This window comes from Megalobrama amblycephala, linkage group LG3, assembly GCF_018812025.1.
Source record: "Megalobrama amblycephala isolate DHTTF-2021 linkage group LG3, ASM1881202v1, whole genome shotgun sequence".
Taxonomy (NCBI): domain Eukaryota; kingdom Metazoa; phylum Chordata; class Actinopteri; order Cypriniformes; family Xenocyprididae; genus Megalobrama; species Megalobrama amblycephala.
Window position 1 is genome coordinate 14,964,989 of NC_063046.1, and position 15,767 is coordinate 14,980,755.

Below are 15,767 nucleotides of genomic sequence, written 5' to 3' on the forward strand. Positions count from 1 at the left end.
TTTCCCCATTTGTCTTTTCAGTAGTTTGGTGGATGAAGTGCTCTTCATCATAAAGCCATATGTTCTTTCAGCTCCACACCTTTTGGTTCAGGCATTGCCTACTGAACAGTAGTTGGATAATGAGTGAATTTAATTAATTTAAATGTTTTATAATAATAATAATGCAAAGATGGGCGTTAACATTAAAAACACAGTAGCAGGTTTATTATACTGCTGTCCCTTTAAGACCGAATGCACGGATCCAATATACTGTTACACATCGTGTTTTATTTCTCAACTGTTTATGTTCACTTAAGACATGGCCAACTATGTTTACTACAAACTTTCAAAGATGGGCGTTGTGAATATGTCAGTTCTATCGCAAGAAGACATGAAAGAGAATTCAGTTCAGTATTCAATTGCTATCTAGACGTGGTTTTCTGGGTCTGCACTTCAGATGTTTGTGCACAGTAAACTTCTTGTCGTGTAATAATGTAGGGAACCACTTGTTATACATAAATCACATAACAGTTCAAGTTTTTTCTTACTTATACGATTTAGGGCCTTATTTTATCTATCTAAGCGCATGGTCTAAAGCGCATGGCGCAAGTGCACTTAGGGTGTGTCCAGATCCACTTTTGCTAGTTTAACGACGGGAAAAATGGTCGGCGCGCCCGGCACATGGTCTAAAAGGGTTGTCCCTATTCTCTTAATGAGTAATGAGTGTGTTTTGGGCGTAACATGCAATAAACCAATCAGAGTCTCAAATTAAAAGCCAGTTGCGCTCGCGCCATGGTGGATTCACTATTTACATGGCAGAATTTGCAAGCAGAAAAATGAAATGCTTCTCTAGCATGGAAACCATCTACGGGACAAGCCGGATTCCACCTAAGCATTTTCATCTTTATGCACACAATAATAATCTTTTAAATTTATAATCCTTTTATTTTTAATAGTTTCCATGTTTTTGTGCTGCTGTACATCTTGTTGTGTGTAATAAGCAGAGTGTATGCGCATTGTTAGGGCTATGTTAGGGCTGTCAATCATTGCCTATATCCAGCAAAGTAAACCATCAGACTGAAGTGTGATTTTCACAAAACTGTATTTTTCAGCATTTTTCAAAGTTAAAGGTGCCAAAGAACATGTTTTCAAAAGATGTAATATAAGTCTTAAGTGTCCCCTGAATGTGTCTGTGAAGTTTCAGCTCAAAATACCCCATAGTTTTTTTTTTTATTAGTTTTTTTAACTGCCTATCATTATAAATGTGCCGATTCAGGGTACGCGGACCCTTTAAATCTCGTGCTCCACGCCCCAAGAGCTCGCGCTTGCCTTAAACACCATAAACAAAGTTCACACAGCTAATATAACCCTCAAAATGGATCTTTACAAAGTGTTCATCATGCAACATGTCTAATCGCGTAAGTATAGTATTTATTTGGATGTTTACGTTTGATTCTGAATGAGTTTGATAGTGCTCCGTGGCTAAAGCTAACATTACACACTGTTGGAGAGATTTATAAAGAATGAAGTTGTGTTTATGCATTACACAGACTGCAAGTGTTTAAAAAATGAAAATAACGACAGTCTTGTCTCCGTGAATACAGTAAGAAATGATGGTAACTTCAACCACATTTAACAGTACATTAGCAACATGCAAACGAAACATTAAGAAAGACAATTTACAAATATCACTAAAAATATCATGATATCAATGATCATGTCAGTTATTATTGCTCCATCTGCCATTTTTCCCTATTGTCCTTGCTTGCTTACCTAGTCTGTTGATTCAGCTGTGCACATCCAGACGTTAATACTGGCTGCCCTTGTGTAATGCCTTCAACATGGGCTGGCATATGTAAATATTGGGGGCGTACACCCCGACTGTTACGTAACAGTCTGTGTTATGTTGAGATTCGCCTGTTCTTCGGAGGTCGTTTAAACAAATGAGATTTATATAAGAAGGAGGAAACAATGGAGTTTGAGACTCACTGTATGTCATTTCCATGTACTGAACTCTTGTTATTCAACTATGCTGAGATAAAAATTCAATATTTGAATCTAGGGCACCTTTAAATTTAGATGTCTTTCCAAAAAAGGACACCAAATAACCATAATTATATAATTTCATATAATTCATACATTTATGTAGGCTACACCAAAGCACCCATAAAAAAATCACAGCAAAAAAAAACAAAAAAAAAAACGCTTGTTTATATTTTAGACAAGTCAAGTTGCAATACTGAACAGGACCACATGGAGATGGCAAAAAAACCTAAACCAGCCGGCTTGACCTGCATATATACTAAAGTACACAGCTACATACACAGGACAAATCCAAACGTTATCCTGAATGTGTGTGAAAACAACGTGAATGTACTGAAATGTGTCTGCACATAAATACAATGTGCGATCAGTGCGTCAAGAGTGCTCATACATGATTTGTTTGCGCATCAATATAACGGACTCACGCGTGCTTCTGTACGTCACCGCAATCTTCTTTATTTTGCAATCCTCGTCCATCAAAACTTTCTTAGCAAGAAGCTGGTTTGCTTTAACCTAGCCAAGAGACATAGATTTCATATCATCTGGCCATTCAGCAGTGGAATGTTTCGACGTTCCGTTCAGACAGGAACAGCGTGATGCGGGAGGGCCCGCGCTCTTCAGATACAATGACACAATATGACAGAGAGTTTGTGTTTTAAAGCAAAACAAACACTGGAATGAATAATTCTCTCTGCCATCTCTGATATAACCAGCATGGACTTTAAGATCATCTAACTGCATGACGTAAATTACATTCTGATACAATTTCACATGCTTCTGTAATTTTTTGCGTGTTAAATGCGTCAAATTATTTTAATGCATTAAGGATTTTGAATTAATCGCATGCGTTAACACGTTAACGTTGACAGCCCTAATATTGACCAACTGAAACCTGGTCTAAAGTCAATGGTGTAGTCTATTTCATTTGCCTCAAGATAGCAATGCGCCAACAATGCGACTGAACACACTTTGTTTTCATACCAGCTCGCCAGTGGGCACACAAATGGACGTAAATGCATTTACTATTTAAACAACATGGGGCAGGCCGTGAACTGGTTAACTGCGTCGGGCTGAAACTAGCAAAAAACATTTGCGTTGCGCCTGGTGCCGCATTGCGCCGGATGTATGATAGGACCCTTAGTGTTAATCCAAATGACGCATGTGTGCTGATTGAAAGATCAGCAATCAAGAGCATGCAACAGAATTGCACGCTTGCTTGTTCTATATATCTCTCTCCCTTTCTACTGTTTTCTACCCTTTCTGTCTGACCGAACTACAAACTTTCCAGCGATATGCTTTTGATAAGCTCGTGCATCTGTTCCGTTGCTTGCTCAATCCACTCAGCTCTTCACTTTTCAGCTCGTGCACACCAGCTATATAGGCATAAATATTTCATTTGTTTAACATTCTATTAATTTGATACATTTACTTCATAGACATCCTTCTCTGATATATATCCATTGTCTTCTCTGTTTGCTCGGTTGTTTGCTCTGTTGTTTCTTTGTCACAAGCACTGTACACGCTACATGGTATCGGTTGGTATCAGAGCATTTAAATGAGTATGAGTACACAAGCGCAGTGTTGGGCCTGATACCGGTATCGGTGCATCCCTAATTATTATTATTTAAAAGCAGACTTTTAAGAGCTGTGTCTCATTTCGAAGGCTGTATCCTCCATTTGTCGGCAGCATATGTTATTGAGGCTGCTTCATTTCAGTAAACTGACCACTAAATTCCAAATTCATTAAGAAATTACTACAATTTACGCTAGGAATAACGGTACATTTTATAACAGTTACTGTTCTGAAATAAGACATACTTTATGACATATGCGGCCAACAAATGCGACCTCCAGGAGGCTGCAGCCTTTGAAATGAGACACAGCTAAGGACAGGGTGTGTTTTTCTGTATTATTTTTCTATTAGATGGCAACTGATTCATTGGCTCCAAGATCAACATGATTTTGTGTCTCTGTGAATATGGTGATCTATTTTACACGAAGATGATGATAGGGAAAGTACTAGCTGAATTGTTGAAGTGCATCCCACTGGACTCAGTGTATTGTTGCTGGGTGCTAAACTACTTTTGAGAGTGCACTATTGCTCCATCCTACCATAAGTGGCTAGCCATTGAAAAGAGGGCTCTTGTAAATTGACAATTTACTGGCCCCTTTTGTAACAGCACTTACAGGCTACTGGCATCTTATGCCTTTCCAGTGTCATTTTCCTTTTTCATGTCTCACCCCTCCTCCATAATCATAAATGTAAGTATGATTATAAAAACGTGAAGCTGCCAGAATTACTGTTGTTACCTCCCTAGAAATTCAACCCGCATCCCGCACAAAAATTAAACCAAACATGCTTTCAGATTTCGATAATCACTATGCAGTCACACTGATGAAAGTGAATTTAAATATTTATCTACTGTTTCCCTGGGGAATAAGAGAAGGAGAAGGATGGGGTTGTGGTAGTTAATTCCTCTTTTTCTCTCTGATTCTAAAATTAAAGTGTTTTTTTAATTATTATTTATTTATTATTTTTTTATTTATTTTTTTATGATACACAATGGAATTGATTTTAGTGTAAATTTAGCAGCAATAGAAAAGGACAATAAGAACCTTAACATCAGCCTTGTCCATGCAGTGTCCAATCAGTCCATCTGAACTCATATTTGGTTGCGGGATTGCATCTGAAAAGATTGACACGCTAATAAACTGATTTTAATTAGACACGCTTTGAAATGCCTCGTCCTGCTCCCCTCCATCTAGCCATTCTGATGCTGGTGGCTTATTAAATCATTTACCGCTCCTGGGTGATCTCCTTTTGAAACCCAGCCTGACCCTCCGGGCACAATTTATTTTATTTTAAAAATTATTTTTTACTAGAAAATTTTGCATCAGTTCAAGAGAATTATAAATCATTATTACACAGGCCGACACTTCAAACATTTTGTAAAAAGCTTTCTGAGCAATGAGGCTTCAAAGGAGGATGCTCAGCCTTGTGACAGCTTTGCTGGCATGGATCCAGTCATTAATACCCTGAATTTTGCTATGCAAATGCTGCGAACCAGTTCCTTTAAGTAAACAAGTGCTTATTATTAAATACCATTGTTTTAACCAGGAGGAGGTGCATTGTCAATATCATATTACAGGAAATTCCAGAAGCTTTTGGTGATTAGAATTACCACAATGACACGAGAGCTCAGCAAGAATCTGGCATCTCTGAATCTCATAAAGACAGAATCACCTCCCAGCTGTAAATCACTTATGTAGTTTTCTAAGGGTGAAAACATGTCAGTACACAAAGCCAGCTCTGTCAATAATAATTTGTTCATAGCTCCTCACCTAATAGCTTGGAAGTATTTAAATCTATGAAGACACTCCACAGATAACATGACCGTGAACAAGAGATTTAACTTTTTCTTGCACATAAAATCGTTCTTGCATAATATGGCGTTATTTTACTGCCAAATGTCGAGAGCGCATAATTGTGACGCGAGAGCACATACACAAAAACTATCATATTATCCAATATCATGGACCAAAACATTAAATTAAACATTAATTTAAAACAAAATATTAAACAACTAATTTAATGTTAAAAATCAGTATATTTAGAAATGTGTAAAATGTTATAAATTAGCCTATTAAAAAATATGTATTAATTTAAGTGAATTCATTACAATATAGTTTGAAATTAATGAAGACTTGTTTCATCCAGTGTTTTTTGAACGAATCGCTTGAATGAATGATTCTGATACATCAAATACATTTTAACAGCCACTGGTTGCCATCTACTGGCATAACAGTGTAATAAAATTAGTTTCAAATGTCATTTAGCTACTCATTTTGATTGCTGAAATCGGTGTATATTCGGACTATAAATTGTTATTGCAATAATTAGGTTATTACTTAATGTTTGCAACACAGAAGTATAGCTTACATGACCACTGCTTTCAACGACAATGCAAAAGCAGGTTTAAATATTCTGGTATGATCATATTTTTTGATTAATCGTGCATACATATGGGCTTATAGCTAAAGTATGTTTGTATGTCATATTTGTACCAGACCTCAAAAGAAATTCACTATAGTGGTATATTTGATGTCCACATTTTATGTATTTAGGGAATGATGATCTGACCCTGATCTAAATAGTTCTGTCTTAAATCAGAATATATTTTTGGTAACACTTTACAATAAGGTTTCATTAACATCATTTAACTGCATTTGTTAACATTAACTAATAATGAACTGCACTTCTACAGCATTTATTAATCTTTGTTAATGTTAAATTCAACATTTACTAATACATTATTAAAATTAAAAGTTGTATTTATTAACATTAGTAAATGCACTGTGAAGTAACATACAACCAACAAACAGCTGTATTTTTAACTAAAGTTAACAAAAATTAATAATTACAGTAATGTATTGCTTATTGTTAGTTTATGTTAGATAATACATTAACTAATGTTAACAAATAAAAACCTTATTGTAAAATGTTACCTATTTATTTTATATAAATTTCAACACAAGTACACAATAACTTTAAGAACCTTTTTTTTGTTTGTTTGTTTGTTTAGATAAATCGGGGTTTGACCTGTAATGTGATGCAGTTAGACTAGGTTACATTTGATTAATATTATTAAAGGGTTAGTTCACCAAAAAAGGAAAATTCTGTCATTTATTACTCACCCTCATGCCGTTCCACACCCGTAAGACCTTCGTTAATCTTCGGAACACAAATTAAGATATTTTAGTTGAAATCCAATGACTCAGTGAGGCCTCCAATAGGGAGCAATGACATTTCCTCTCTCAAGATCCATTAATGTACTAAAAACACATTTAAATCGGTTCATGTGAGTACAGTGGTTCAATATTAATATTATAAAGCGATGAGAATATTTTTGGTGCGCCAAAAAAAACAAAATAACGACTTATATAGTGATGGCCGATTTCAAAACACTGCTTCATGAAGCATCAGAGCACAATGAATCAGCGTGTCAAATCAGCGGTTCGGAGCGCCAAAATCACGTGATTTCGGCAGTTTGGTGGTTTGACACGCGATCCGAATCATGATTCGATACACTGATTCATAATGCTCCGAAGCTTCCTCAAGCAGTGTTTTGAAATCGGCCATCACTAAATAAGTCATTATTTTGTTTTTTTGGTGTACCAAAAATATTCTCGTCACTTTATAATATTAATATTGAACCACTGTACTCACATGAACTGATTTAAATGTGTTTTTAGTACATTAATGGATCTTGAGAAAGGAAATGTCATTGCTGACTATGGAGGCCTCACTGAGCCATCGGATTTCAACTAAAATATCTTCATTTGTGTTGCGAAGATTAACGAAGGTCTTACGGGTGTGGAACGGCATGAGGGTAAGTAATAAATGACAGAATTTTTGGGTGAATTAACCCTTTAAATTGTAAAGAAATTAAATATCTAAGTTTGTCGAAATAATTCCATGCACAGTTCAGTCTCAGCCAATAAGATTCCACGTAGCATTTTCATTGATCAGTCGTCTATTCTGATTGGTTGATAACTTTTGACAGCGTTTAATCCAGAAGCAAATTAATTTCTAGTGCAAGAGCACAGAGAGATTTGTGAGTGCACAGGACACAGTTTGAAGGCGTACACGCAATATCTGTGCGAGAGGAGAGGCAGTTCATAAGAGAGCACTGTATATTTGAGAGTGTGCATCCAGATTTGTGCGAGAGCAAAGAAAATCCGCACGCGAGATTATATGTATACAATAATGCGCTCTCGACATTTGGCAGTAAAATAACACCATAGCATTATTCAGTTAGTCAATAGTTTGTGGTTTTCTTGTTTTCATTCATTTACACATTCTTCTGCATTTAAATGCTAATGTCCTTGACTGATTTAATCTTACCCCTACCATTACATTTTCAAACAAACAGATTTCAAACACATTGTTGCAGTCTTTTAAAGGTATATTGGTGGACAACTGATCGGAAACAGGCTTGGCGTTATTCATGTTGCCAGCTTGAACGTCTTTGTTCTGCTCAGTTACACGTTACTCAGTATTCTTGATTATATCTCTTTAATATCATCCATACATTTGCATCTTTATAAACAGGTACAGATACATCAACGTTCACTGTTGTAAGAGGAGAATACATTCTGTTTGCAATTAATAGGGATTCTAATTTTCTTATTAACTATAACTTAGGATAGTTACCCTAACAGCCTGAATATCAATTTCAGTAATTTGTTTTCAGAGGTTAGGGCTCATTAGATAAATTCATTTAGTTTTGCTGTAATAGGCTAGATACTCTGAAAGTAAAATGAAAAAAAGAGCTTTATAAAATCTGCATTTGGAATGTAATATTTGTAGCAATGAAATAACAATTTGATGAACTGTGTTCTTTTGTAATGAAACAATCTTGTATATTCTGATATTACAATTCTTTGCCACATATTCTGTATATGACCATAAGTTCCTAAGCATAAAAATGTGGAATAAAAATGTTATAGTCTATTAGATATAAATTTGTTACATTATTGACTACCCATGTATTTTGAGAAATTGCTGTCATCGTTGCGGGTTTCTTGCTGAATAGTGGCCTCTGTGCAACTGCAAAATCTATTTGATGCTTCATACAAAATTATAGCACTAAATCTAGCAAATTTGGTGGTGTTTAGTAAAGAATTGCTAACATATTTAGTCTTTCAGTGGATTTGTGGCTTTTATATATTTGCAAAAATTGAGCCTAATTTTTGAAGTGTCATAAATGTGTAGGCTTAAAACTTTGCCTTTCTTCCACTCTTTATGGGGATGTGCTGCTCTTTGGTCTGTTTTGGATTAAGCCTTTGGTTTTTTAAACTTTAGTAGTGTACTAAATGGCAATGTGATTTTTCCAGAGCCTCCTTCTGCAAGGCTCGTTCTGGTGAAGACGTCATGATATGCGGTTGCAGTCCTATTAGTGTTCCATCGGACCACTTATCATCACAGAGTTTATTGTGATTGGCTTTCCCACCAGTAAGCGTGCCCACTATCATGACATAACCTTTACAGACTGCTATATCAAACTCCAGCATATATTCCATTCTCTTCGTTTAGTCACTGATCCATATTTGTTCTTCTTTGTAGCCCGTTTCTGGTAGAATTTCCTGTAATGCCAGAAAAATGGCATAGAAATCAATTGCACTAATCACATTAAAGGAATAAAACATTCTGTGTTCTCAATTTCTTCGCTAGAGAGCTTCAAAAGATATGAGGGTTTCAGGTTTGACCAATAATGAGCATTTGACATTCAAAGCGTCCATTCATCTTAGTGTGTTTATTTTTACTAGGTGTATAACAATGTTTATATATATATTTATTATTACTATTATTATTAGTTTTATGTATAATACTTACATAACATGTGTTTGTTGTATGGGTTAATCTGGTGAACAGGAAGGCAAACTTATATTCCAGCTGGTCTTATTGTGCTGTTGTCTTAAGGTTTGCATTTGCCTGAAAATATCCTTTTGGTTTTATGATAGCTCTTTTTTTTTTTTTTTTTATTGTGCCTTTAAGCTGCCTGGTCAAATAAGGAAACAATTACAAGATGTTGGCTTGGGAATTGCTTCAATTTGCCAAATAAATTTATCTTGATCCTCATAGTGGTGAAAACATTTGTGGAGCTTTGCCGATTCATTAATCAGAAACGTATGATCGCTGAAGTATTATAGGGTTTATAATAAAGTATTACTCTCAGATTTCTGCACAACCTGTAGACAATTAAGCTCCATAAAAAGTGGTCTCATTGTTATTCAGCTTATTCTGGAATCTTTGAATCAATACAAAGCCCAAAAAAAACAAAAAAAAAAACCTGAATGATATTATTTAAATGACAAAACCTTATTCTTATTCTTTATTAATAATTGATTTTTCTCCCCATGTGATATAAAGAAATGCAGTCTTTATCAAAAAGCTTCTATCAAAACAGCTTATCAAAAAGTTGTCATCTGATGTGCATTGTAGATGCACAAAGCAAATATATTCATCCTCTCTGGTATTATTTGCTCAGTTGTAGTTTCCACCCATACATTTGCATGCCGATGAGTAAAGTAGAGTATTTCAGCCATTTGAAGTTCACCGCCACTACTGCTGATCGGTGGAGGTTCATGTGTGTGCTGTGTCATAAAAGATAGAACTATTAGAACTTGAATGACTGGAGCCTGAGCCTCAGGCAGGAGTGCTTTCAAAATCCCTGTGCCTGTGAACCAGAATACTATGATTTCAAAAGACATTCATTACCATTGATATGGCATGTAGTTGCCATGATTCTTTTGCATTTTTTCAGTGAGTTTAAGAGTTGTTCATCTTTGTTTTAATAGTTAAGCAATGAAATACAGTTAAAGTTACCAATTAATTTTCTATTCACAGTCATCTTCAGTTCTCTAATGTGAGCAGTGCAAAGGATTTTCACGTCTGTATTGTGTTGTGTTATGTTATAGTATGTTGTTGTCTTTTAAAGTTGACTGCTTGCAATAGCATACTAATACAATACTTATTTCTGCAGTATATAGTATGTATGCTATGCAGTATGCAAATTTTTTCTTCATGGAAATACCTGGATGACCTATTATATTGGTCAACATGTGTAATAAACAAAAAGCACACTACAAAGTATAGGGCACAACAATAAGATTTTTTTTCCCCAGCTGGGCCAGTAGTTCTTCTTATTTTTTTAGTACGGCTGTCAATAGATTAAATGTTTAATCGTGATTAATCACACACTTGTCGTGAAATTAAGCATACACCATTTATCTTAACACGTCAATTTTGCCATCATTGATTAAGGTGTGATTTTCACAAAACTGTATTTTTCAGCTTTTTTCAACGTAAATATAGGTGTCTTTCCAAAAAAAAAATACACTTGCAGACTCCAAAAGGACACCAAATAGCCAAATGATATGACATAATTCATACATTTATGTGAGACTGTCCTCCAAAAAAAAGACCCTATAGGTCGTTTTTCAAGCACCTTATTACGACCTATATTTATGTTTTAAAGTCATGCGTCATGAAATGACGTGTGACTTTCTTTACCAATCAAAATGCATGTTCATTTAAATGCAATGTGTGGACTTTTTACACCATTTCTCCTATTTCTATTTAGCAAAACTAATTTTTTTTATTACGACTACACCCACCCCATCCTTAAACCTAACCAACCGCCTTGACCTGCATATATACTAAAGTACACAGCAACATACACAGGACAAATCCAAACATTATCCTGAATGTGTATGAAAACAACGTGAATGTACTGAAATGTGTCTGTACATAAATACAACGTGCGATCAGTGCGTCAAGAGTGCTCATACATGATTTGTTTGCGCATCAATATAACGGACTCACGCGATTGTCTTTACTTTGATTGCAATCCTCATCCATCAAAACTTTACTAGCAAGAGGCTGGTTTGCTTTATCCAGCCAAGAAACATAGATTTCATATCATCTGGCCATACAGTGGTGGGATGTTTCGACTTTCCCTTCAGACAAGGAACAGCGCAATGCGGGAGGGCTCGCGCTCTTCAGATACAATGACACAATATGACAGAGAGTTTGTGTTTTAAAGCAAAACAAACACTGGAATGAATAATTCTCTCTGCTATCTCTGATATAATCAGCATGGACTTTAAGATCATCTAACTGCGTGACATAAATTATGTTAATGACACAATTTCACATGCTTCAGTAAATTTTTTTTTGCGTTAAATTATTTTAACACGTTAAGGATTTTAAATTAATCGCATGCGTTAACGCGTTAATGTTGACAGCCCTACTCTTTAGACATTCTGCTGACTATAAGTAACGTTGCATCTACATATCAACTAACTCTTATTATTAGCAGAGTAGTAGACTGTTTACTTAATATCTGTTAATATCTGTTTATTTTGATGGTCCCCCAACAAACGTTCTACTATTTTGCAAGTACATGTCAATTTATTCTACTAACCCTAACCCCTTATTCTACTAACCCTACCCCTACCCCTAACAGTCCAATACTCAACTTTAATGACATGTTATAGTCATGTCTTTAGAAAGTGTTGACATGTTATAGTCAACACTTTCTAAAGGGGACCATCAAAGTAAAGTGTAACCTTTTTACTTGCTCTGCATGTTTTACTGGCCCACCACAAACAAATTAGGCTAAGTAGTTGTAATTAGTTCTTGTAACATTTTTTTTTTTTTTTTTTTAATTTTTAGTAAATGTTTTATTTTGAATGTTTTTATTTGAAAATGATGTATTGCAATTTTAAATTTGTATGACTTAATTATTAGTTAATGCACTTCATGTTGTTGATAACAAAGAATGTAATATATTTTCCTTCTCTTTATATACAAGTCAGGTCAAAAGTAATCTAAAAGTAATCAAAAAAGTAGTCGAACAGATTAATTAAAATTAGTAATCTAGATTACATAATATATACACACACACACAAACATACAGACAAATCACAGTAGTATGTGTATATTGCATGCATTTTAGTAGTAGGGTATTAATACCTTTTGTATAAAAACAAACAGCCAATGTCAGAAGTCTGGATGAATGTCCACTGTCAGGATGCACCAAATCATACTTAAAACCTTTTAACAGGCCTTGTAAAATGGCGGATCTTCTGTCTTTTTCATCTCAGGAAACCAGGACAGACCGTCAGGGACACGCATGTGCCAAGGATACCCAAGAGCTGCTTTTTCAGGGTTAGGGAGGGAGTCAGGCCTCCCTAAGTGAATTTGTGTTAGATGCTAACTGAATCTAACAACATTTAAACTGAACAAATGCAGTAATAGTAAGAAACTGTTGTAAGAAAGTGTTTTCAGAAAAAAGATTCAATTTAAAAGTTTAAACTTTTTTTTAAAAAATTCAGTTGTTTGCCCTGTATTAAAATGCACAAATTCAACCATATTTCATAAATAAACCAGCATATATTTTGTATGTCTTTTTTTTTTTTTTTTTATTCAGTGTGAAACCCGATACCTGAAAGTTTTCCCCTCAGATTGTTTCGAGACATTTCTCTGGAAAGAAATGTCTAAAAACAAACAAAAAATTTGGTCCAAGCCGAGAGAGGAAAAAAGGTGGAGGTTTCCTATTCTATTGTCACTTGCATTTGGCTTTCATTATGTTCCTGCCCCAGGCGCCTGCCGGCCTGTGAGGGAGCCAACAGTGATTTGGTTTATAGAGATCATATGGCAAGGAAACAAGGCTTGAAAGATGCAGCTCCAAGAACCAGATTTGATGAATTTCCTATGATTTGAGCTGATTTTACTCTTTCCTGTCGTTTTACAGACACCCCATAGCACACGCGCCGGACCGGGGATGAGCAGCAGAGAGGGTCACTTAAGCTACAATGTGGGCTCTGTTTTCACACATCTTGAATTGCATTTCCTATATCAGGACAAGAGGTCCTGGTAAGTGATCCAGAATGTTGGCAGGAAACCACACATAGTAAAGGTGACCTTTGTCATTAACAATCAATGGAACCGCCATCAGCTGCTGCATTTGTGGAATTGATCATATCTTATGATTAGACTATTTTTTTTAGCATATATTTAAAAAAGAAGTGAGGATACAGTGCCCTAAATCTCGGAGAGAGTCTTTCCCTAAATGAGGAAAAGTTCATGTTTGAAGTTCTCCTTGTCCCTTCTTTGCAAAAAAGACAATCACCTCATGCCCATCTGCCGGCTGTCGGCCTTCTGCTAGAACGAATGCCAGTCTTCATCAACGCGACTGAAATGTCATCAAGTAGTTTAATGCTCCTTAATATCGCTGTATCGTTTACGTTCCCGAGCATGCTAGAAATGAGTCCCAGCTGGGGATTTTTGGAAGCCCAGAGAGAGCAGAGGGTGGGGGGAATTGACAGGCTATTTAGACGTGCTACTTCACTTTGCATTAGAGTGTACAATATCAGGCACAGAGAGCCAAAGTAAGGCCAGATTTCAGGCAATGCTCATTGGGCCTGGAGCGATGGATCACTTACCTCAGGAAATCAAAGTCAATGGTAGAGGATCTGGCCTGGAGACGAGCCCAGAACCCCCGTGAAAAAGTGTGAAACCTGTAGAAAGAAAAGAGTGACTCATTGAGAAAATCCATTACCGCTCGAGAAGCCAATAAGCATAAAAAGAGCTGTCTTGTTAAATCCAGCGGTTGATAAAGCAAGGCTTTGACTTGAAGAATTGCCTCGGGGCACCGGTGATACAAGGTAGCAAGAGGGATGGTTATTGATACTGGGATATGTTTTAGAGAGTCGCCGCTTACTGCCTCACGGGCCTCTGTGTTTAGTGCCAAGAGAGAAAGTCAGGCTTTCCCTGTGGCCTACTTGGAATCAAAGCACCACACAGGATTTGTGTTTAATGCACTGAAGACATACTCAAACAGACAGAATTGCAAGAATTATTAGTTTCCTCCCTTCAAAAGCAGAACGTACAGAAATTTGTCTGGTTTTCTAAATTGACATCATTAGAATGTAGGCGGTTGTATGGTGCCCCCCCCACCCCACCCCCCGTTGCTGTCCTGGGTGATTACAGGGTGTTTGCTTTGAACCCTCTCTAAAACTGTTACTGTACCAATAGGACACTGATTTCATCTTCTGCTTCGTGTTTACGGCAATCGTCCTCATTTTCCTGCTTGACTTCTTGTCCCTCTTTCACAATGTTCAGTTTTACAGTAGCTCTCAATCTGGTGAGGGACAGTAAACTACAGTATTTGAAGAAATGCCTTGTGTAAACCGATTTGAAGTGACATGCTCAAGATGCTCAGATCGGCTTAATGTCGGCCTTGATTGTTGTTATTGAAGACGACGGTGCCCTTTACTTTCAAATACGTCAATTTTGGGGAAAGTGGACGGGTATTATGTCTCCTCAGAGATGAGGTTCGAGGCGTCATCAGGTATGAGCCACCTGTCAGATAACCTGTGACCCTTTAATCATCTTGGCTCTCCTAAGCTGGTGGCTCCCTCAGTAGATTTGTTTTTAATGCGCTGTGATTCTGCTTTTTCTTTTTTTCAAAGCTCTTCTTTTCTCATCTCTGCCCTGCTGTGTGGTTGAAGCTCAAGTGCAGCCAAAACAAGCTTCAAATCCCCCATATTAGGACAGTTTGAAAAAGACAACTTAATCATTAATCCATCCTCTTGCAACTCTTTACTCTTTTTCACTTCAAAACAGCATAAAACCAAAGGAAAAGGACTACAAAATAGTATTTCTGTTATATTACATCTTTGGCATTATGCCCTGTAGATTATTTTCATGTTAATCTTCATTTAAAGACTAAACTAATAGCAGATTCGTTCGGTTTGTTAGTGGTTAAATTGATAATATTGTGCCTGAGATTGTAACAGATACTGAAAGCAATTTCCATGCACATAAGGAGAATTTATTTATGTATGAAATCAAATTATTTTGCCTTCATCCCATGACTCTCTGAGGGAGTTTCTTTGTAATCAATCAAGTACTGGATTTTTTTTAGAGCACTTAGATGGCTGTGGAAAAACCTATGGAGATGTTTAGTGAGATTCAGGCATCTCAAAAAATTGGGCTTAAGCTTTGTTTGGGCTTAAGCTTTGCTTTGTTTGCTTTTTTGATCAGAAATTGATCAAGGTAATTTACTAAAATGAAGATCTAGTCTAGTCTAGATCTAGTAAATGCAGTTATTTAGTTTGGTAATACTTCAGTGATAGCTTTTAATTCCATAATGTGGACTGATAAAAAGTCTCTC

At 36.1% G+C, this 15,767-nt stretch overlaps 1 protein-coding gene across 4 annotated transcripts in view; it reads left to right on the forward strand.

Annotated features, from left to right (window-relative positions):
- The window catches only part of LOC125264640 (vitamin D 25-hydroxylase), a 204,837-nt gene that overhangs the window by 12,380 nt on the left and 176,690 nt on the right, over positions 1 to 15,767 (forward strand). For 3 of the 4 annotated variants that reach the window (XM_048184171.1, XM_048184172.1, XM_048184176.1), the window contains exon 2: positions 13,344 to 13,465. The exons of the other annotated variant lie outside the window; for it this stretch is intronic. The gene's annotated coding sequence lies outside the window, so the exon portion shown is untranslated. The remainder of the gene's footprint in view (positions 1 to 13,343; positions 13,466 to 15,767) is intronic. 4 annotated transcript variants of the gene reach the window in all.